This window comes from Lacerta agilis, chromosome 2, assembly GCF_009819535.1.
Source record: "Lacerta agilis isolate rLacAgi1 chromosome 2, rLacAgi1.pri, whole genome shotgun sequence".
Classification (NCBI taxonomy): Eukaryota; Metazoa; Chordata; class Lepidosauria; order Squamata; family Lacertidae; genus Lacerta; species Lacerta agilis.
Window position 1 is genome coordinate 78,089,986 of NC_046313.1, and position 24,868 is coordinate 78,114,853.

Consider the following 24,868-nt stretch of genomic DNA (forward strand, 5'->3'; position numbering starts at 1 on the left):
TAGATCACTGAACGTTTTCTGTATTGGTTTCTTTACCATCGGAATGTTATGTGTGCAATTATGCTATATTAAGGGATCAATTTAAGCCTTAACCTTCATTAGTAGTAATTAGATGCATGAGAGAAATAATACCATCCCATGGGACTCAGGCAAGAATGAATCCATCAGCATGCGAATTTGTCTCCATTCCCATATACTACAAGTCTTTGACTCTTAGATTGGGAAGGCAGGGAGTGGGGTGGGGTGGGGACAAAATGGAACTGTGTCTGTATTTTCATCTCAGCTTGTTATAACTGGATTCCTTTGTATTCTTTGTGGAATTTTCAGTTATCACTGTGTTTGTTTTGAAAAGCCACCTGTGAGACCACACTGTTGACATTTATACTTTCTGAGCTGTCATTTTTCTTAAATGTTAAGCAGTGCTTTTGCTGTATTTGCTAAAATATAAGTATTGCAACCATAGGCTTCTGTATCTCAGTCAAAATCAGCGTCCCTTAGCAGTAATTAAATTTGCAAATGACAACTAATAATTCACATTTTTCATTTTCATATTCATCTTAACTGCTGATATTAATAACAGTGCTTTCACCGTTCACTGACTATCAGTGTCATTATATAGTCATAAATACTAATGCCAATTAACATGTCGCCTGAGATGATAAATCTTTAATGTAATGACTATAGTTGAAATATTATTACCATCATTAAGAAAGAGCAGCTTCATAATGGAAAAAGTGAATTGTAAACACAAAGTCCAACCATAGTAGTCAATAGCTATGGGTAGCGTTTAATTGCTGCTGCCATTTAATATCTGTTAAGTGGCATCTGTGTGTTAGGTGCTGCACAGCCATGATACCATTTTTGAAAAAAGAAAAGATGTTATTTACAAAACTGTCTGTGTGCCTGGTTCTGCCAAGATGTCTTGTAGTTCACTGGGGGAAATGGAAACCACCACCCAGGACTCAGCTGGATTTGTAAAGAAAAAGTGATTTATATGTATTGTATATGCAACCTAAGGCCCGGGGGCCGGATGCGGCCCATTTGCTTTCTCAATCCGGCCCATGGACGGTCTGGGAATCAGCGTGTTTTTACCTGAGTAGAATGTGTTCTTTTATTTAAAATGCATTTCTGGGTTATTTGTGGGGGCATAGGAATTCGTTCATCCCCCCCCCAAAAAAAATATAGTCCGGCCCACCACATGCTCTGAGAAACAGTGGACTGGCCCACAGCTGAAAAAGGTTGCCAACCCGAGTCTGGATCCAGCCTCAGGCAGATAGAGTCAGGCCAAATGAAAGCAAGGCTTTAAGCAAGTCAGGACCACAGACAGCTCCCAGTTGGCCTGCTGCATGGAAGATGTCCCAGCAGTGAGCTGAAGCCTACTGAAGTCACAAGTAGACTGGCAAAGTTGTATTGTAGTTCGTAGTTGGCTCTAAGTCCTTGGCTGTGCTCCTTTAAGTGAACCTTGTTTGATTCTGCAGGCACTGGCTTTTATGAAATGGAGGGGGTGGGAATGTTATTGGTGGCTTATCATCTGGGTCTGAGAAAGTTAGAAGGGCTACATACTCAGGCTAGGAAGAGGTGCTGATGTTCCCCTCTGTCCTCTAGTTTAGCTGGAAACTTCAGAAGCATTTCTAAAACAGAACAGGGTCCAGGACACATAGTGGCATATGCATGACTAATTCATAAATAATTTGTATGTGATACATCCATTTGGTATGAGGTGCAAAAAACCTTTGGGTGAAGGGAAATGTTTTACCTGCAGGAAAGCAGGAGGGAGACACTCCTAAGGCTCCACAAGAAAACCAGAAGAGATAAGGGTCCTTTCTGAGGATGGGATTTACCTTGAAAGTAAGCTAAGTTCAAAAAAGAACAGTAACTTGGAATCCTACCCATGAGAATTTAAGCAATTTTTTCTCTACCCTTTGATAATATTTGAATGCAGTGTATTTTCTTATTAATTGATGGACAGTAGCCAGGAAACAACTTGCAATCTTTTTGGGACAGTATTAAGAACACGAGAAAAGTTTTGCTGGATCAGGCCAAAGGCCCATCTAGTCCAGCATGATGTCCTCAATTTGGCCAATGGGAAGCCTGCAAAGAGGACCCGAATGCAAGAACACTCCCTGCTCCACTGGTGATTTCCAGCAGCTAGTATTTGGAGTGACTCAAGCTTTTCTTCTGCAAGTCAGGAATGCTTGAACATCCTGGATGTTAACTTCTTATGTGGATTTGGAGCATGACCATTTAGTTTAGCACATCCCATTAATATTAAACTGGGTGCAAGAAATTGCAGCTCTTACACTCTTCTAAAGTGTGTGTGTGTGTGTGCGTTTGAACTTTCCCAACAGTTCCCATTAATAGAAGTAATTTGAGCACATTCTGCAGATGTACCTCTCTTCCTTAATATGCTTTTGAAACAAGTATGCATCATATTAAGTGAACAGAAAACGAAAATTGTTGGTTTGTAAGACACTGTTTTATATTAACATAATAACTGTTGAAGTTATTGTGTTGAAGGGGTTCTCAAGCTCTGTGAATGCTTCCTTTCTAAATAAGCTTAGAGATTTAACTCCCTCACCACCATCTATTAACTTATTGAATCGTTTAAAACTCGGGCCAGCAGGGAATAATATGTAGCGTAATATCCTCAAAACATAACTTTTCCTCCATATTTTCATTAGTATGGGAGTTGCAAGGCATCCAAGTTCAATCTAGAGGAATGTAATGAATTACTAGTGAAAACAGTTAAAAGGCATTTTATAATACCACTAGCCACTAGATGCCACTGTTGTTTTATACCAGTACAATAGAATGAATTTTTATGTTTGTTTTAAAAAAGTAAGTCTTTAAAGAAGTCGTGTAAGAGAATATGGGTGTCTGGAGCATTTTTGCTTTTGCATTGCTCCATTGTTGATGTAATTTCTTTCCTTCCATAACCGCCTAGTAGTTTATAGCATTTTCACATGTACTTTATGCTGTGTTATATCTGTACGGTATTGTGCCTTGTGTTTGTCCTTGAAATTGCAGGATCCTGGCATCCCTTTCACAACCTGGTATAAAAACACTACTCATAGTTTGCACCCTGCTTTTGAAGCTTTCCCCAAAGAAGAACGGGAATTGTAGTTTGTTAGGGATGCTGAGAATTGTAGTTCTGTTGCTCTGAACACTCCTCTAAATCTAAAGTCATGTGCATTTCAGAACCAAATCATAGTCCAGCTGCAGAAAATTGGTGGTGGTGGTGGTGGTGGTGGTGTGGTTCATACCACAAGCATCTCTGCTGATGGTAGTTTTAGAATGGACCCCTGTAAGATTATTCTCACATAGGAATGGGGAACTTGGTTGCCCTCCAGATGTTGTTGTTGGATTCCAACCCCCATCACAGCACAGCTAATAGTCAGGGCTGATGGAACCTGCAGTCCAACAACATCTGGAGGTCCACCCACAACATGGCTATCTCATACCAACTAAGAGCCAAACCAGACATCTGTGTGTTTGTTAAACATGCACTTATCAGCTTGTCTGTAAAGTGGGGTAGAGGTTAACACCTTTTATATGCTTTAAGTGGTCTACAGTACTCCTGTTGCTGTCCGTCCCCCCAATGTTTTCTTTTTCTTTTCTTTTCTTTTTAATGGTGTGTGTGCCCCTTGAAAGGGCTTTTTAGTTCTGAATGTTGGCATAAAAGTATTGGAGCGGCAGAATAAACCCAGCAAAAGGAATGTACAGGGTAGGGGAGAGAAACTTTTCCTTCCCCACTTCACATCTCTGGACTCTGCTGCTTTTTCTCTCTGCTGGTTGTATTGTGATATCAAAAACAGATTGGGGAAAACATCTTAAAGCTCTCCTCCCTTGTATACTCTAAAATTTTAAACTCTCACCTAAACCTCATAGCCAAATCTGTAAGCTTCTGTTTCATAGGTCTGATTTGGCCCAAAGATTCAACATTAGGGCATGGGTAGGATAAACAGGTGGAAGGCCCCTTTTCTTGAAAACCCAGATTATAAAATGTATAATCTGAGGCCCTTTGAACCACATTTGTAAAGCTCCTTCCTAGGTAGAGTTTAGCTCCATCAGACAGAAAACGGAAAGATGATCCAACAAATTACGTATATGACTTTAAATTACGTAGATTTCTGTCCGCCCCAAAGAAACCATTTGTTTATGTCTTCCTACACGTTATAGTAAAAGCTAATAACAATAACTCAAAATATGTGACTCACTAATTCACTTGGGAATTGTCAGTCACTAAGAGTGCAATCCCATGTACTCTTCCCTGGGATAAGTCCCATTCAATCCAGTGCATAGCTGTCAACCTTCCCTTTTTTGCAGGAAATTCCCCTATAGTACTGATAGAGGAATTTCCTGCAAAAAAAGGGGAAGGTTGACAGCTATGATCCAGTGGTTTTTACTTTGGAGTAGACATGTGTAGAATTGCACTGTGATAATTTTTCTTTTAGGATACCAGCAAATGACACTTTTTAGTTGTGCATCTATATACTGTTCTATAGAACAACAGTTAAAACTCTGGTACCCCATTCTTAAACTCTGGGTTTATTTCAGGAAAATTTAAATTTATAACCATTGTTTTTGACCTAGCAGTCTTTGAGGCTCAAGAACCCCCTGGGGAGTCAAACTGTGGGGCCAAAAATGGCAAATGTTTTGACTTTTATTAAATTAATTGCTTTCAGAGGAGAGACAAAAATTTATGGGAAAAATCTGGGATCCACCCACATTTAGGATGTTTTAATTTACGTACTTGGCCACTAGTATACCCCCTCCCATTCTTTCTGATTACCCTTTTCTCTCGTATAGATTTGTCCTCTCTCCTTGCTTTTCCCTGTACGTGTGTCCTGCAAATACACAGCAGTTATGCGATTTGTGCTGCCGTTGAAGGCATGTTACTGTGCATTGGATTGCATCTGTAATTTCGAAACACACGTTAAACAGATCAAATGTACAAGAAGAGAAAGAGAGTCTGATAATTGGCTATGGAAATAAGGCATCAGACTCATGACACAGAAGACAAGAAAATGGAACTTTTAAGTGTGTCATCTTCTTAAAATTGAGCAATAAATGGGACATTTTGAAGTATGTAGGTCATGCTCTCCCCTAACCTAACTGTTTGTTTACCTTTTCCCACATGTGTAATGTAGTAAAACCTTATTACAATGGCTGAAAGTATGTGACTCAGTAATCTGTTTGGTAATGGCCTTCCGCTCACTCAGTAAGAGCTTTTTGTGGTCAACAGCAAATGGTACATCTTAATTTTGTATATATCATCTCTGCTGCACCACAACAGTGAAATAAATATCTGGCAGACATTACATATTTCCACTCCTAATTAAGCTAGATCTTGTTGCTCAAAATCTTATTAATTCAGAATGTTTTCCTCAAGTTTAAAATGGAAACATTATGAAGGAATGTCAAATAATCAAATAAAATCAATTTGCTGAAAATTTCTTTCATTGTCTAAAGGAAAGCATATGCAATACATTGAGTGCAACAGACATGAAAATCACTTATTCTGCAACCCTTAAGCCATCTGCAATTCTCTTACGATTGTTTAAGTGAAATAAGACCACAGTGGCATAATGACTGCATATATTGCTAGCTTTGACTGTGTGCTTAAACAGCAACATGTATACCAACCCCTTACCTGAGAACTTGTAACATTAATTACAGATTTAGGCTATCTACAGTATTTACTTCTGTTTAAAATACTTATATCCTGCTTTTCCTTGAGCTCAAGGAATCACAGGTGGGAATACAGATGATCTTAATGCACAGGCAGACTCATACTGGGAAAAGGAAGTCAGATGCACTGGTCGTAAACTATTTATAGTTATAGAGACCCAAATCAAGGCTCTGAACCTGAACCCAGAAACAGATAGGGAGCCATTGCATATGTTTTAGCAGGTGGGGGGGGGGGAACATACCAGGCTTTAGTCAACAACCTGACCACCATATTTTGAGGACACTGAAGTTTCTTATCTTCAGATTAACCACAGCACATTGGAAGCAGACAGTTTTTAGTCTTCTTGGGACTGCCTACCCCATTCCTTCTGGGGAGCATAGATGGCTGGAATTTAAAGGTTCTGCATCTATGGAATACTATAATATAGAACTCTAACAGTTGCAGCGCCTCCCAAATTGCTTTTGGAGCTTTGAATTTTTATGTAAGGGCAATTAATTCTTGATGCAGGCTTGGGCACTATAGCAAAAGTGAATAATAGCCACTTAATAGCTACATACTGTAAATGAGGGACTCAGCAGGTTAGGCCCCCGGCAGCTGCACAAAGGTGCCAGGATTGAAACTGTTAAACATAACAGAAACAAAGGACCCCAATCCTCATAGAACATTTCAAGCACAGTGAGTGAAATCCACCTGACCACATCCCTTAACTCGCTGCATCTCCCGTTGCAGAATCTGTACACTACTTACTAGTAAATAAAACCTCCAAGCAGCTTAAAAATGTATAACATATACATTCAAATAGTTAATAGAAGTCCAGGTTAAAACTACATTAAAAATCAAAATATAAATACATTGAACAGTTTAAAATATAAATTATAATTACAGATCAGCTTTGCATCTGAGTCGGCTTGCCTGAACAAAAAGGCTTTTAGCAAGTACCGAAAGAGTACAACAAAGGCCGCTTACCTAATGGCAATGGGCAGGGAGTTCCAGAGTTTAGGAGCTACCACACTATAAGATCAATTCCTTACAACATTGTGCAGCAATTGTAAAAGTGACAGTTCCGCAGATTGAAGTGGTTGAATGGGTGTATATGGAATAAAGTGATCCTTTGAGTAAGCTGATCCTTAGCTGTTAAGGGCTTTATATTCTAATAGTAACACCTTGAATTGGGTCTGGTAACAAATCAGCTGCTAGTGCAGGTCTCTGAGCAGAGATGACACATGCTGAGAGGGACTCATTCCTTCTCAGCAACCGCGTTGAAGCATTCTGCACTAACAAAAGGCTTCCAGACCAAAGGCAAGGGAAGCCCAATAAAAACACACTGCAGTGATCTAATCTTCAACACAGAAATGTGGCGTTTAAACCAATGTAATGGGATCCAAAAGGTGGTGTCTCTAGAACGATGGGAGGTAGACCCAGGTTGCTGTGTTTCCCACAGCTTCTGCTGAGAGAAAGAGATGGGAGAGAGGGAGAGAGGTTTTCTTTTTTAGAAATGGTGACTGCAGTGTCTGTCGCTGAACTGCCACCAGCAGCCAAATGAAAACCTGAGAGAGGAACAAGAAGAAGAAAGACAGGCAAGAGCATAGGGAGTGGTATCAGGGTGAGCCAGCTGACCCCAATAACTGTGTTGTGAAATGATATGACTCAAATAAAGGACTTCCAGTACAGATTCTGACAATGAAAAATGGGGCATACATTACTTCAGCTAGGGGAGAAAAAAGCCAGATTCCATAATTGTGTTCTGGCTTTGTTTGGATTTTCAGGGAGACAAATATGCACATGCTTGATTGCATTTTCAATGGGGAGAGGGGAGGGAATTTGCCAAACTATCTTTCAGTTCTTTCTACATTTTCCCACAGTATGAATTAATCACATTTAATAATACTAATTATATACTTTATACATACCAAATTCCTCTATAAACTGTGGAAAAATGTGAAGACATTTCCAAGCCTGGAGCAAGTTTGACAATGAGTCTGTGTATGTGAGTCCATAATTGTTTGCCATGTGTCATAGTCAGACCTAATTATTCTTTGCTGCTTTACTCATGTGCTTTGCTGGTAATTTACACTTCCAGTAAAATAGTTGAGCAAAACTATGACATGGAAAGACATGGGCCTAAAGTAGAAAAATTAAGCTGAGGCCAATTGGTTCAGTTATTCAGAAACATCTGATGTCCATGACTGCATCAGAGTTTTGGTACTGATGGGCAAGAGACTTTTGTGATTCATGATACAACCCAAAGCACCAACTTGGTAGAGACTATAAGAAACAGTAACCACAGAAAATGAAGGCCAAGTGTAAGGTGTATGTCAACATAGCCATGGGCCTGAGTTGCTCATTTTAAGTTTGTGGAAAGGAACAGAGCACTGTCTGAATGCAGTTCCTGCTCCACTATACAAAACTGTGTGAGGTCTGCAGAAGGCTATATGGCAGAAATGTCTGAAGGGGTGAAAGCTCAATGTACAAGCAGCTCGTGCTTTTGTTCCATTGTGAGGAGCTGGGATGAAGTTGAAAGAGGACACGAGTGAATTTTAACACATCACTCTACATCTGAGGCCACAGCACCAATAGGAGGATTGTGGAACAAGCAGATGGAACAGGTGGTAAACCCTAAGATTCTGATGGTGCTATGAGGTCTCAGCACCAACAGTGAAGGGACCTCTTTAGCAGAGAATGGGATGACAATGATACTGGCCTAGGAAGGTGAAAATGAGCCCTCAGAGACTTGTAGTGCTCATCCTGCAATACCATGGGACTTTTCCATTTCCAATGAAGAAGAATCTTATGTTTCCGCTATAGTACAAAAATAACAGAAGAAGAACCTTCTGGATCAGACCAATGGCCAATCTAGCTCAGCATACTGCTCTTAGAGTGATCAACCAGATACATGAGGAACACACTCTCATCCTGAGGTTTCCAGTCCAGCAAGTGGTATTCAGAAGAGCATAACCTACATCAGGCTAGTAGACACTGATGGAATTATCCTCCATGAAATTGTCTAATCCTCTTTTAAATCCATCTAAGTTGGCAGCCATCACTGCCTAACTTGTGGGAGCAAGTGCCATAGTTTATACATTGCATGAAGAAGTTTTTTCTCTTCTCTGTCCCAAATCTTCCATTGTTCTGCTTCATTAGCTGTCCACAAGTTCTAGTGTTACAATGCAATGCACAATTTTAAAATTTTCTATCATGTCACCTTTCACTCACATTTTCTCTAAGCGCAATAGTCCCAAATGCTGTAACCTTTCCTCATAGGGGAGTCACTCCACCCCCTTGAGCACTTTGGTTGCTATTTTCTGAATGTTTTCCAAGTTTAAAATACCCCTTTTGAGGTAAGACAACCAAAACTGTACGCAGGATTCCAAATGTAGTTGCACCATAGATTTGTATAATTGCATTATACAAATCAGCAGTTTTATTTTCAATTACTTTCCTAGGACTCAGCTAGACTGGTAAAGAAAAGCGATTTTTTTGCATTATATATGCAATCTCTCCTGCCAACCTAGCAGTTCAAAAGCACATCAAAGTGTAAGTAGATAAATAGGTACTACTCCGGCAGGAAGGTAAACGGCGTTTCCGGTCACAGCTCTGGTTCACCAGAAGTGGTTTAGTCATGCTGGCCACATGACCCGAAAGCTGTACGCCGGCTCTCTTGGTCAATAAAGTGAGATGAGCGCCGCAACCCCAGAGTTCTTCGCGACTGGACCTAATGGTCAGGGGTCCCTTTACCTTTACCTATATGCAATATAACTGTGCCACCAGATGGCGACGTGGAGTCCCGTTTTTCTCTACTTGTTTTCCCTGTTTAAATTTACAATGCTTTAAACTGAAACGCTTCTTTGATGTGTCTAGATTCAGCCCATATGTTCACTAGCATGGAATTTGCCTTTTTCATAGCTGCCGCCCATGAAACTAAGCAATGAGGAGTTCCATGATGGCATCATCAGTTTCTATGAGTTCATTTCCCCCATCTCCTGACCCAATGGGAACATTAAGGCCTATAGATATAAACCCCTCTGAGAGTCGTACTCATTTAAGGCATTTATTTTGATTTAAGCAGAAGAGGATCCAGTTATGGTAAAAACTAACATCATCTAATTGTGCAAAACAAAAAACAAAAAACCAAACCCCTCAGTTTATTAAGAACTTTTTAGTACAATACAGGCATGAATGGACAGACCAGTGAGCTTAGTTTTCTTTTGCACTTTTATTATTAGTAATTTTGGCCAAGACTTTTCTTACTCTTGAATCACTACAATGAAGTAAGTGGTGCCTGTGAAAATGCTTCCAGAAGGTTGACATCAATAAATCTCATAGACTTGAGACCTTGAGTGCCTTTGGGCATTACAAACAAGTGACAATAGCATGAGTGCAAGAGCCTTGTGCCTCCAGTATAACAAGTGCAACATGCACACCTCCCATTTGGGTGACTGCAGGGGAGATGTGCAAGACCCCACCCCTCACATTACATGGGAAGTGTAAGAAGTGTGCTTCATGAAGCAGTGAGCCACAGAAAACATTTCTTGCAAAATATGGCCATATTAACACCAGATTCTTCCAAACCCTGTGAGGTAAGTCTGCTTCCTCCGACCTAAGCCTTACAGCAAACCACCGTAAACCCCCTCAAATGTACACCCCTTCCGAAATAGGCATTCAGTTCCTACAAGCCCCAAAGACCTATTGACGGAAAATAAAATAAAAAGGCATTAAAAGCAAAGTAATGTTGTAAGCATCTCTGTCTCTGAGAGATTTACTAATCCCCATGTTACAAACTGATGTGAAAGATTCCTCAGTAGTGAACACACTACTCACTCTGGCATTTGCTGGCCAACAGCAAAAACTGAAAGAGCGAGATAAAATGAGAATTAATTTTACTTTAATGTCCCTGCAGACTTGGTGCTCAAGGCACTGCTATTAAACTACAAGCTTTGCAAGCTTCACATAAGCTACTGCCACTCTCTAAATCCCCAAGTTGATTTTCTGTGTGCCTTTAAAGAAAGGAAAAGGGGAGGGTGGAAAAAAAAAAGTTGTGGCTTCCATTAGGAGACATAAATATCAAAATTCAGAACACTTACATTAAGAAGAATGGTTGAAAATGTCTTTTTTAACAAGACACACAGGAGAGTGAAGATGTAATCAAGAAGAGGCAGAATTGAAAGCAGAAGGAAAGACACAGTTTTTTAAAGAGATGAGTAATAGTGTCAAACAGATGCCTATTTTATTGGGAGTAAGGATGTAATAAAACATCGGTTTCCATTCCAGTCCATGTTCGTTGCATGCAGCACTCTTTCTGTTCCAATGCAGTTTGGTTTCTGACAAAAACTACGTCTTTCGTCTTGCTGTCTGCTGTGGTGGAATTTTATATAGTAATTATCTTTTTTCCACACCGTTCATTTAAATGCAAAGGAAAAGCAATGCAAATCTGGAGGGAGTCATCAATTTCATATTGTTTGCAGACTGAAAACAATAGCAAATATACAGGTGAAACTCGAAAAATTAGAATATCGTGGAAAGGTTCATTTCTTTCAGTAATTCAACTTAAAAGGTGAAATTAATATATGAGATAGACTCATGACATGCAAAGCAAGATATGTCAAGCCTTTATTTGTTATAATTGTGATATTATGGCATACAGCTGATGAGAACCCCAAATTAACAATCTCAACTTTGGGGTTTTAATTAGCTGTATGCCATAATCATCACAATTATAACAAATAAAGGCTTGACATATCTTGCTTTGCATGTCATGAGTCTATCTCATATATTAAACTCCAGTAGCTAATGAAAACAATTGCTTACATAAATGAACTTTTCAATTCTAATTTTTCAAGTTTCACCTGTAGATTGTATTACAGTAGTTCTATTGGTTGCTGTTCTGCATATACAATGTATAGCCACATGTCAACAATGTTTTGCTCCCAAAACTTTCAGCAAGTGAATTAAGTAACAAAAACTTGATTTACAGATCATTCCATTGGTGAGCTCACCTAGGACTGGGGTTGAGATAGTGTTGGGAGAAATCACTGCCACCTAAGGAAAACTCTCTGTGCTAATTTTAGGGATTTCCAGGTTTCATTTTATTTTTAGAGGTTCATCTGCGAAAACTATGGGGAAGGGCTGTGGTTCAGGGATAGATAACATCCTTTGTTTATGAAAGGTCTCGGGTTAAACCCCTGTTATTTTGAGGTGCTGCTCTTTAGTGTGGACAATATTAAACTAGATGGACAAATGAGTCGACTCAGTGTAAGGCAGTGAGCAATGCAATCCTATGCATGTCCACTCAGAAGGAAGTCCAGCTGAGTTCAGTGTGCCTTACTCTCGGATAAGTGTGTTGCAGCTTTCTTGTGTTTCTAGGAATGATATCTTTGAAGGATTCTCCTGACCTGGATGTAGTGTGTGCTGTTAAGAATCAGTAGGATTTCAGTATGTATTTTCACTCCATAGTCTATATAAAGAAAGAAAATTAGATGGGAAAGAAATGGAAAGCAGGTACAGGTCAGAGAGGAGGAAGAATCCTCCAGATGGGTTTTGTTATGATGAGCTATAATGAGAAAGCCAACCTAAGCTTAAGGCCAATGATGGAATAGCAAACTTATGGTACCTTCTGAATTAAACACAGCAAGCACGATCCAAAAAATCTTTCATATAATCTGGAAAGCAAGAGGAGAGGTAGTGAGCTAATCTTTTTATTGTTTATGAAAACGGTACTGAATTGGCAAGAACGAATAAAAATACATTTTACTTTTCATATATAGAGTTGCCTTATGACGGAGAAACTGAACCTTGTGTAATGGATGATGAGATTTGGCTAAGAAACAACGTAGCTCTGCGCTGGGGGCTCTCTGAGATACCCATGGCACTCAATAAAGACTGATGGAAATGCTTTTGGGTGTGGGAGGTTTAGTTCACATGTTTCTATCTTTCATCAAAATACATGTAATCAAAGTTTTCTTTTCTTTTCTTTGGAATATCCTGGAAATGATTATGACCCACCAGAGCAAGGTAGATCTGGAAGCCATTTTCCAAGGCATGCTGCTCCCCCCCCCCACTTTAACAGCATTAACTACATTTGGACTACACATTTGGATACAGAAATCTTTTCCATTCTCCACTTGATTCCTTCCCCCATCTGGCCAAGGGAAATAGAAGTGGCAGATTGTACATAAGACAGAATTGAGAGTACAGTACTGCCTTGTTTACTGTCACTGATTTTTATTGCCACCAATCTGCACCTAAGTTGCAAAAATATGTGTGTGTTTTGATGGTATATTTTGTCTGTGTATATGCAGTATTAGCACATACCAAAAATATACCATTGGAAATCCACACATTCTTTTCCTCAATTTTCTCACAGCCCAGCTCAAGCAGCTCCTCACCTTGATTCTGCTATGACACAGCAGTGTTTGGGGATTTTGGGGGGTCAGGAGGGATCATGGATTCCCTGTAGTTCACCCCATGACCCCCTGTAATGAATCAGATCTAAGTTAGGGGATGTTCAGAAACCCACGGTGTTTTAGGAGTTAATGGGCACCCCAGTTTGAGTGGCAGATACCCCTTGGGAGGCGGGACATTCCGCTCTTTAAAAGGAGGGAGCAGCCGTTAGTGTGAGGAGAGTGGTGACTGGAAGAAGGAGGGTGTGGGGCCAGGTTAGGTTTAGGTTAGGTTAGGTTAGGATCGTTGAAGATGTGTATATGTTGCTGAAAGAAAGAGTTTACACTGTTATGAAACTAAGCTTATGAACCATCACTGAAACCGTTATGTTCTGTAAGAAATAAAGACCTCTTATTGTTGAGCTAAGAAAATATCGTCTTTCATTTGGTCCAGCGAGTTATATAGGCTCTTGAGGAGGTGAACTCAGGGAAAGGACAAAACTAAACTGAAGGGTGATAGTTTGTGTCTTGGAGTTCCCTCGGGAGGGGCTGGCGGGCGGAAACCCTGGTATTGCCACAGAGTTGCTAAGAGGGCTTAGCTAACTGATATAGTGAGGAGATCTAATAAGGAGAGACCCCGAACTGTAGGCAAAGGAGAGGTTAACCCCTGAAGCCCGGAGCAGAGGATATAACCGGCCACGGCCGCTGGACAGGAAAACTCCCGTTACTAAGAAATTCCCAGATTATTAATAAAAGGGAAGTGAAATAACAGACGGACCTCAGAGGGACAGGTGGGGTGCATTGTAATTTGACCCAGAACACCTGATTAAAAATTCACTTAGTAACGAGGGGAGAGTCTGAAGTGGAGGTTCGTCGCACCCCCACTGGCAAACAAATGACACCAAAGTATCCTTCCAACATCCCTTCTCTGAAGATGAAGGGACTCTCACCTCTATGCTGGCTAATTTATTCCCTTAGGCCCCTTTAGCGTGCCATTTGAACCCATGAAAACCTTCTTGAAGTTCTTCAAGCACACAGTAGGTATTGTCAAAGGGCTCATCAGGGTAGTTTCACAGCCCTAATTCCTGGAAATTCAGCTAACATTTTTAACCCCCCTCCCCAGTATTGCAAGAATCCCTGAAACGATGTAGATGTGTACATCTAGTTCATGTTACACTTGCCTCTACACACCCCACCTGTGTAACCAATAATGTGCTGCTTCACAACACGTGAGGCAACCTTTAGTTGGGTTGGTATTTGCCCAGAAAAGCAGTCTGAATATATCACAGAATTGTAGAGTTGGAAGGGACCACAAGGGTCATCTAGTCCAATCCCCTGCAATGCAGGAATCTTTTGTCCAATGTGGGGCTTGAACCCATTACCCTGAGATTAAGAGTCTCATGCTCTACTGACTGAGCTATCATAAATAAGTAAACAGGAAACTCATCCAGGCTTATGAACATCAGAAGCTGCCTTATACCCACGCAGACCATGGGTCCTTCTATTTTAGTTTTGTCTAGATTGTCAGTCTAGATTGACTGACATTATGTCCAAGTGCAGCCACTGACTAAAAAATTCAAATGTGGTTGCTGTGTGTAAGTAAGCACATAGAGCAATAGCTTCTCATGTTTTCTCTCTCACAAAAGCAATATTACTGTACTGTAAGAATTCCTTTAAAACAAACCCTGATGTTGATTTGATTGATGCCTTTTCTCTACTCTCACTTTCCTAAGAATTTTCAGTACCATCCCAGAACAGAGGAAAACTCTGCCTATACTCCCAGTTCATAATCTTGGACATTGGCTAAGCTAAGATTCACATTATTACTTCCACATTGCTAGAAGACATTTGAGGTTGTATTGCCAGTGTGAAGAGAACCAAGCCTTGCCTTTTTTGTCACTAAATCTTAAAAAGGAAAGTCTGGTTTAAATCTCCGTGTTGGTTTAAAGTACAAATTGGTAAGTGGTAAAGATACATACTGTGTGTTGGGTTTTTCACGACATGCTGTATGCGTTTATGCTGTGATGTCTGTGTGGTCTGGTCACTCCATATATTACTGTAGCCACAATAAGAAATGATATATGGTTACTTAATGAAGTGTTATTATGGCACTATATTTAGGTAGGAGGACCTCGTTCAGTCTTTATCTTGGCAGATAAAGGTACTCAGTGCAACTTTACCCTTGGAATTTACATATAGCAACTCATCAATGAAGCAGCTTAGGTCTGAAAAACCTGAATTAATAGCCATTGGGTCAGCCTTGTAGACCGTTCATTATTTTGACTTCCTCCTGTCAGATAAATCTTATACTCCAGTGCCCCAGTCCAGCGGGGGCAATATATAGGTGGAAGCAGGCTTCTATGCATATTCCCAGTTTTAGAGGAATATTATATGTGCATAGGAGGGTTGAGTGCATGCCTCCCCAGGCTGATTTAGCAGCTGGGCTCTGCATGCTTAGTCAAATGGAGTGGCGGGAGAGGTAATTGGGTTCTCACCAAGTGGCTGTTTAGGTAAAGAAGACTGAATTGCTGGCCCAGTTACTTATGTTTCCAAGGAAATGATGAACAAAACATTCTTTGCATGCTGCTGCTTTGCCAGGGGTTACAACCAGTCCCACTGCTGATTACCAGGGAAATTTTATTCACTTGGCAAGGCTGCCAAATGACAAAGAAAAGTGAGTAGCCTGTGCTACAGAATCCCCAAGAACCAATGCCAGGACAGTTATTTTGTCATGCTGTGCTTCTTGCTAGTGTTTCTGCCACCAAGCCCTATCTACATACTCTTTAAGTGGAAACACCCACCCACCCCGTTCTATTTTGGGTGGTTGGGAGGGGTGAACCTGGCATTCCATCTTATTGTGCTGACTACAGTCTGATAACCCCAAACTGCTAAACTATGGATAAATAGTTCCTGGTTGTGAGTTGAAAATTGGACTGTCCAAACCAGCGTACAAACTCAGAGCCACACCAAACAACCATGCCGTTTTTGTACATCATGGCCCCAAATGAAAGCACAGATGGGAAATACAGAAAGGGAAAGGAGGAGAAACATTTGTGTATTTGTATTTGTGTTGTGGGTTGGGTGTCTTAGAAAGAAAGGAAAGGAAATGTGTGTGTATGAAGGAGATCCCCCTTCCTCAAGGCTGCAACAAATTTTGTGTTCTTTAAGCTACAAAACCTGACATCAACTATTCCACAACATTGGTTGGAATCTCCACAGAGGTTAGCTTGCAGAAGAAGATGGATATACATATAATAATTTAATATAATAATTTATTACTTATACCCCGCCCATCACTCCTTAGAGGAAGTGGGGGGAATTGTAAAGCAATAAATACAGTAGGCATAGTACTCAGATTTGGGTCTGGCATGACTATCCCTGAATCGTTTGATACAACACATTGAAAGGGGATAAACCCCACTCCCCATGCTACATGGGAGAGTGGAGGATGAAATTGTGGGATGTGTGCCTAATGGTATGCATATTTCAACCCAGTATCTCCCTCCAGCATCCTTTAAGCTATCATTAGAAGGTCCATCCCTTTCAAAGATTGAAATGTCCTGGGATGGAAGATTGATTTAGGTCAGAGGAAATGCTTTCCCATCCAATCCCAATTAACTCGTTTAAAAGGACCCTTTAACATACAACCTCTAACAATGTGAAGATTCCTGGAGAGGAGAGGAAATTGTAGTTGTTTGGGATGCACATCTGGCTGACTTGGAGAGGGTTTATGTCTGACTTTGTTATGTCAACGAAAAGAGTGCACAGGGCTAACACCACCTTGAAATTTGTTATTCTAAAGAAATGTGATTTTTGTTCTTTTGTGCAAGCTTGTTTTGCAAAATATGCCCTTCCAGATAGTATTCTGTAAATCTTCTTTGATAAAGGGGGATGGGGATGCTTCTTTCAATAAGAATCGATGACTATTTTTGGAGCTGTCAAAATAATCAGTACCACTTCCATGCCAATTTCTTCTATGGGCATGTAGGAATACTTTAATAACACATACAATGGATCTTTGGTCCTTTTATATCCTTTAATCTGTTCGATATAGAATAGAACAATTTTCGAGTATCATTTTTATCGTTTCACCATTTTTGGTGTGTGTTATAACAACAACAACAACAACAACAACAACAACAACCTGCACAGACTTCCTTACAATGGCAGCAGCAATAGTTACTCAGATTGTAAATCACATTTAATTTAAATACCATTGATGACAGGTTTTAAGCTGATTTCAGATTAATGTAGTAACTAGAAATTGTTCACAGTATACATAACAAGGAGTTTAACTAACTAGCCAAAGGGTTACTGTGAAAATGTTACTCTGGGAGATCTCTTTATAAAATAAAATAAAATAAAATAAAATAAAATAAAATAAAATAAAATAAAATAAAATAAAATAAAATAAATAAAATAAAATAAAATAAAATAAAATAAATAAAATAAAATAAAATAAAATATTGTACATGATATTTTATTTCTGAGCTATTAATTGTTATTGAAGCTGTTGCTGCTCATCTGTATTTTTTTAAAATAGATCAAAGACAACTTTCAGCTTTAATTTTAGGATTTAGGTGAAATTCACCTAAATTTAGTTGAAATTCAGCTCCCCCTGAGTAGGGGACCATTTTGCTTATTGGGTGTGTGTCTCTAAATAGGTTTTTTTTATTTTATTTTAGGAAAGGTCATTGGCAGTGGCAGCAGTCTTCTTTAAAACTTGTTCCCCTTTTGTTGCTGGTGGAGGGTTTGTTTCCCTACTATCATGATTGTGATGTGGCACTACAAATCCTCCAATAGGGGCTGCATGGTGACATTATTGCATTTTTATTATATATAGAGAATGTACAAATGCAATTATGACCCGAATTATGATCTCTCTCTCTCTCTCTCTCTCTCTCTCTCTCTCCCAATAGAGAACTATCCAATTTATTGTATGCAGATGCTGAATCTCAGTAAGAAAGTTTTAAAGAGTAAATCAGCACTTCTGCACACTATACTATTAATAAGGTCTGATGTTACCCGGACAATAATAATAAACTTTTTGAGATGAAATTCTAGATTTTTATTTTGCCCTTTGGGCAGCATACATATCAATCTTTACGAGTATTTAGTGATTTGTTTATAGATTTTTATTGGATATCATTTAACAGCAAGACTACAGTACAGTACAGTGCAGTACAGTACAGTGCAGTGCAGTACAAGACTGGAAATAAATCCTATGCATATCTATTCAAAATTCCACCAAATTTGCTCCCAAGTAAGTTTGTATAGGATGACAGCCTCACTACCTCTCTTCTCCCTTTTCTTTAAGTAATTCTGTGTCAAAATGAGATTTTATGACTAAGACAGATGCATTGGTTTTACTTTTTCAAAATCATTTGGCTCTAGACAGATGTGCTTTTAAAAAACTTTTAAAAATTAAGTCATCATTGTGGCCTTGTTATTCTGACTGCAGGTTTAGCTGACCTGATTGCTACATTACATGGGAGAGCAATAAATAATCTGCAGAGGATTTGTACATGTTCAGTTCAGAATCTCTTTCACTTTACTTACAAATACATTCAGTCATTTTGTACCCTTTCACCCAGCTTTCTCAGCTGTTTGTATACAGTTTGAAGAAATTGGTTTTGAATTGTAAGATTTAAGATGTTGCTGCATGCCGGATCACCTCATTTGTCTCCTGAGAAATCTCTATGTGGGACAAGAAGCTATGTGGGACAAGAAGCAAGTTAGAATTGGATATGGAACAACTGATTGGTTCAAAATTGGGAAAGGAGTACGACAAGGCTGTATATTGTCTCCCTGCTTATTTAACTTATATGCAGAATTCATCATGCGAAAGGCTGGACTGGATGAATCGCAAGCCGGAATTAAGATTGCCGGAAGAAATATCAACAACCTCAGATATGCTGATGACACTACCTTGATGGCAGAAAGTGAAGAGGAATTAAAGAACCTTTTAATGAGGGTGAAAGAGGAGAGCGCAAAATATGGTCTGAAGCTCAACATCAAAAAAACTAAGATCATGGCCACTGGTCCCATCACCTCCTGGCAAATAGAAGGGGAAGAAATGGAGGCAGTGAGAGATTTGACTTTCTTGGGCTCCATGATCACTGCAGATGGTGTCAGCTGTCACGAAATTAAAAGACGCCTGCTTCTTGGGAGGAAAGCAATGACAAACCCAGACAGCATCTTAAAAAGCAGAGACATCATCTTGCCGACAAAGGTCCATATAGTTAAAGCTATGGTTTTCCCAGTAGTAATGTATGGAAGTGAGAGCTGGAACATAAAGAAGACTGATCGCCGAAGAATTGATGCTTTTGAATTATGGTGCTGGAGGAGACTCTTGAGAGTCCCATGGACTGCAAAAAGATCAAACTTAGGCGCAGTACTACTCCCAGATATCAAAAATTGCTCGCATTAAGGAAATTCCCTGTCACAAAATGTGCCTAGAACAATGGGAGTTTCGAACAATAGGAGTTTCGAACGCTGTCCACAGGTCCAAGTGGTCAAGTTGACATCTATGGGGTAAGATGATTCTGTGAGTGAACTAGTCCCAAGCCGTTAAGGGCTTTATTTACTAAAAGGAACACCTGGAACTAGGCACGGTAACGAATCAGCAACCAGTGCAGATCTCTGAGTAGAAGTGTTATATGCTGACAGGGTCTCACTCCTGTCAACAACCATGCTGCAACGTTCTGTAGTTTCCAGGTCAAGCACAAGGGAAGCCCCACATAGAGTGCATTGCAATAATCCAGTGCACCCTATTCTAACCTTAAAGAGGAGTTGCACCACCCCTTGATCATTTTGGTAGCCCTTTTCTGAATATTTTCCAGCACTACATAAAGTATCCTTTATGAAGTGAAGTGACCAGAACTGTACTTGCTATTCCAAGTGTGTTCGTACCTCCCTCATCTGACCGTCATCACACAAGGGAAAAGTTGTGTGAACTATGTAAGTAGTACTCATGTACAAGAAGGTTTTGGTTGTTGTTTGCACAAGTGCAATAGAATATCAACACTATTTTTTTTTTTGCTAGATGACTTCTACTTTTTATTAAAGGCTGGTCTAGTGTAGCAATAAGAAATGCAAGCCAGAATGTCACTGGTTCAACACTAATCTCACCAGTGGTCAGTCTGGGATATTTTTTTAGAGGGTCAGGTTGGGAATTCAATAGACCCCCTCCCTCGGTCAGCCATTGAGCATGATGATCAACCATGCTCTCCCTCTGCATCTGGTCCCAGTCACCACCACTATTCACAGGTCAGATGAGTGAGCACAAAGGGGGAGCTGCTCAATCCATTGCTTGCTGTTGCTCTCCCTGCATGCCAAGAATACAGAGTGTGTGAGGAGGGGGTAATGGCAAGAGGTCCATGGGGTCTGCATTGGTCTGCAGTGGGTCCTCTTCTCAGGCTTGGGTCTTGGCAGGTGTCCAGCCATGCCAGCCTCTGTATTTCAGCTATGAACTCACTAAGTACCTTTTATAAGCCACTCCCTCTCAGTCTCTCATGCACAATATGGAAATAATAATAGCTGTGACGCTGAATTGTTGATTCATTACTGTAATATATACGGATTGCTTTGAACCTTTGAAATGCACCCTATAAATGCTAATTATTAAGTACTGTTGCTATTAGGTTACATTCCAAGATTTTCTTACTGTTATTCTCTCTAGGTCTATTAAATTGATCTCACTTTGTGATCATGTCACCGTCTGTCTTGGGGTTGTCCCAATGTAAATAATCATTTTGTTGTTTATTAGGCTAATATGTTATAGACACAACATACTGTGCTGTTTCTGGAATCACCTTGTTAAGGTTGTATTAAAGGCTGACCTCTATTGACAAGATTGAATTGAAGTCATTTTCTCTTAGAGCTTAGCTGCTCCGAGTATCTGTGTTGTCAGCAAATATGGCTTTTAGCACCTTTCCCTGGGGCATTATCTCAAATGTGGTGTCAGAGAGCCAGATAGATTCGCATTCCATTTTTTAAAAACCCAGTTTTTATTTTTAATTTTCCTTCTACCACCTTTCAGTTGTCACACACACTTTCCCTCTCGAAATCAATTGCAGATGTTCACAAGAGAAAATGCTGTACAACATGACTTCTGTCTAAAAAAAAGGCCTTCCTTAATCTCTCCACTAGGGATTTTCCCAGCGTTATCATATAAGTATTAGTGAACCTAGTCTGTTTCTGGCTGAGGATACTAATTACACCCTTGTGAGGAAAAATAATAATAATGGGGGGCAAACTCACCCCCATCCTGAACAACCTCACAAGTTCTGTTATTAGCATACACTCTAGCCAAGGAGATAGGAGATTGGGTATGTTAACTTTTCTTCTCCTTTAGCTATGACGTTTCCCTTCCAACTTGCTTGCACTGCTCCTTTCCTCTGTGTGAGAGAGCAAGTGGGGAAAGTATGGTGTTAGGCACCCAGGAAATGGGCAATAAAGAGAACATGTGTGCATATGAAGCATGACTGAATGGGGAGGAAAAGGAGGAGGGAGAGGAAAGTCAACCAAGTAATAAAATTATCCAGTGTGACATTGCACCTATTGTGTAAGAAGTAGTCACTATTTCCAAAAGAAGGCGGTTGAAAGAGGCTGGATGGTGTTCAGCACCTGAATATTTATATATAAGCCAGGGGGGAGGGAGAGAGAGAGAGAGAGAGAGAGAGAGAGAGAGAGAGAGAGAGGGTTGTTATCTTGAGAGATAAGATGATAATAAAAATGATTACACAATAAATAGAAAAGTGGTACTTGGGAAAAGATTGCTAATGGATCAATGCCAAGTTGAATGCAAGTAATATTGTGCAGACTTCCCTCCTGTAAACATCAAAATATGGTTTGGATGCAAAGTGCTGTTATATAGAAAAGGAAAAGCAAATAAATGTGCATGAATAAAATGACAGAACTGAGCAGGTATCTCTACTTCTTTAGAAGGTTCTGGGATGTAATGGAAGTTCTTGAGATGATCCAGGGACACAGTGCTTAATGCAGGACTGTTTGGATTCACAAGAAGCATATTGACATTTTGTAACTTGTGTGTTAATATGTATTATGTGTTAGATGTGTATAATACAAGTATACCGACTAAACATAGGTGGAAACTTAGCTTAAACACTCCCACATCAAGTCTTCAGACAGAGGCAGTTCCCAAATATTATGGGGTGCAGGGTGGTTGGGTCTCCTCTTCCATACTGGGCTGCCTCTGTACCCCCCTTCAGGTGTGTGTGGGGGGAGGGGAGGAACAGAGAAAAGGAGAGTGAGTAGGTGGATTGGCACCTCAGCCTCTCCCCTCTCAGCAAATGGTGTAGGCATTATGGACTTCCTCCAAATGCAGATAATTAGGCTTTTTGAGGGAAGGCAGAAACTTGTTTTAGTTAATCTCTTCATTCCACACTTCTTGCAAATTAATGCATAAAGTGACCGCTAGAGTGTTAAGTGGTTCAACTGGCCAGAATAATATGTGTAATGCCAATTCTGAAAGATGTAACATCAACAACAAAGCCAGTATGCTTTCAGGCCATTTTCAAGGTGCTAGTAATGAGCCTGAACAACCTGGGACCTTATACCCACCTCTGCCTGTACTGGGCTGCCCATGCACCAGGAGCTTCAGAGGAAGCCCTTCCTAATTGTCCCCCTATTGGCTGTATGATGACATAGGAAAAGGCCTTCTGGGTGGCAGCACCTCAGTTGTGAAACACCCTCTCATTAGTGATACACTTGGCATGTACTATTCTCTTATTTCTGCGCCAAGCGAAAACCTATTTGTTTCCTTGGGCATTTGCAGGATATTAGCTTTAGGTTGTAGCCCGCTCTGTGCTTTAAGGATCTGTATTTTAAGCATTTGGTTGTAATATATCAATTTTATCTGGTCTTGTTATTAAGTGGATTCCACCCCCACCCCCCCCCCCAATTGTGAATGTTGAATTTGGATGGATTTTAATCTGTAACTTGTTCTGAGATCAGTCATAATGAAGGGTGGGTTAGAAATATTTTTTTTTTGTTTCCATTCACAAACACTGAGGTTACACATCATCCTCAGATGGGGGAGGGAAAGTCATGCACCCTTTTAGAATTAAGGAAAATCCAGCTTATCTAGTTTAATTACCAGAAATCTCCCTAGCCCCCCTGCTCCACCCACAAAATTACCTGGAAACTTTGCCACAAGTGATTAAGGGAGGCTCCAGCAGCATGTCTGGCTCCATTAAACTCTCTCCTGTCATAATTCCCCAATCTTAAAACAATATAGTATTCTGGCCACATGAAGCGACAATTCTACTCAGCTTGGCAAATGTGAGATAATTCAACTGTGTAAGAAGAGGAAATGTTACAGGGGCCGTGTATGATTAGCTAGGGGAGGATATTAAGGATGAGAAAGATCACTGTGTACATATATTTCAGTGGTTGCCACAGAGAGCTAGAAAAAAAATGCTATTCATTATTATACATCTACAGGACACAAAGCATTGGATTTGAAAAGCAGGAAAGTGGCTTCATTTTATTTATTAAGTGAAATACTTTGCTTACTAGTCATTCATTTAGCACCCATTCTTTCAGTTTATATCACACACTTGCAGTGACAAATGCTCAAGTGTTCCTGGGATAGGTTACACTAAAAAATAAAATACAGTTTTTAAAAAATGTGAAAACAGCAGCAGCAGCAGCAGCAACAACAACAACAACAACCCAACATCACGAAATGGGTGAAACAGAAGAATGATACAATAATAGTATTGGCTCCTGGTTTTGGAGGGCCTTTAGGCAAGACACCCTCAATCAGGGCTGGCCCACCCATGAAGCAAGGTGGCAGGATCCATGGGGCAGCAGATCCATCCTTCAGCGGCAGTGGTGGCAGCTACATGCTCCTTGGAGACTCTGTGTATCGCCTCCTTGGCACTCCATACTCCCATGCTGCCTCTAAAGTGGCTTCTTGGGAATAGGAGGCACTGCAGGTCAAGGGGACTCTTGTCAGTAGGCCTCTCCTGGAGTCAACACTTCATACCAGTCCTGTGTAGGATGATTTTTAATAATAATAATAATAATAATAATAATAATAATAGTGTATTTTGTGGGTATTGTAGATGCCATCACAATCTATAACTACTACCTGTGTTGCATTTTGGTGTGAGGTTCTGCCCACCTGGTTACTGTGCCAGGGGAAAGGTGAAAAACCCCAGATGGGTGGGGTATAAATATATTATTATTATTATTATTATTATTATTATTATTATTATTATTATTATTAAGATCCTCATTAGTAAAGGTGAAAGATTTATATGATCTGAAGAGAAACCAGAGTAATTTATGCTATAAGTACTAAACAATATTATAGTTGGATCTGTTATAGTTGGTTAATTTTTCTGTTGTGGAAGATTATCAAATAATAATACAAAACTGAAACAATAGTATAGTAGCAAAAAACAGTTAACACATCTTCTAACGCTATATTTTCTTCATTATTTTATTTCAAATTCCCTATGAGTGAAAGATAACTGAGAGGTTAGTTTGCTCTGTACAGAGTTTGATAGAATTCTTGTTTGACCTAGGTCACACACAAAAATAATCAATATTTTTTAATCTAAATTGCTTTTGGTTATCTTTTATTAAATGTCTGAAGAAAGGCTAAAGCCTATCCAGAAATCTGCAAATCTTTCTCCTTCAAATGCCATATCAGGGTATATACGCCTGTAGTCAAGAGGAAGGTAATTACACCACAAATGCAACTCATTTGGCTAAAAATAATTGTAGGGCCAATCATTAAAAGAACAAATGTATAGACTTCAAAAAT

The 24,868-nt window shown here is 39.8% G+C and overlaps 1 protein-coding gene across 1 annotated transcript in view; it reads left to right on the forward strand.

Annotated features, from left to right (window-relative positions):
• The window catches only part of CACNA2D3 (calcium voltage-gated channel auxiliary subunit alpha2delta 3), a 487,051-nt gene that overhangs the window by 179,294 nt on the left and 282,889 nt on the right, over positions 1–24,868 (forward strand). The window lies entirely within an intron of this gene.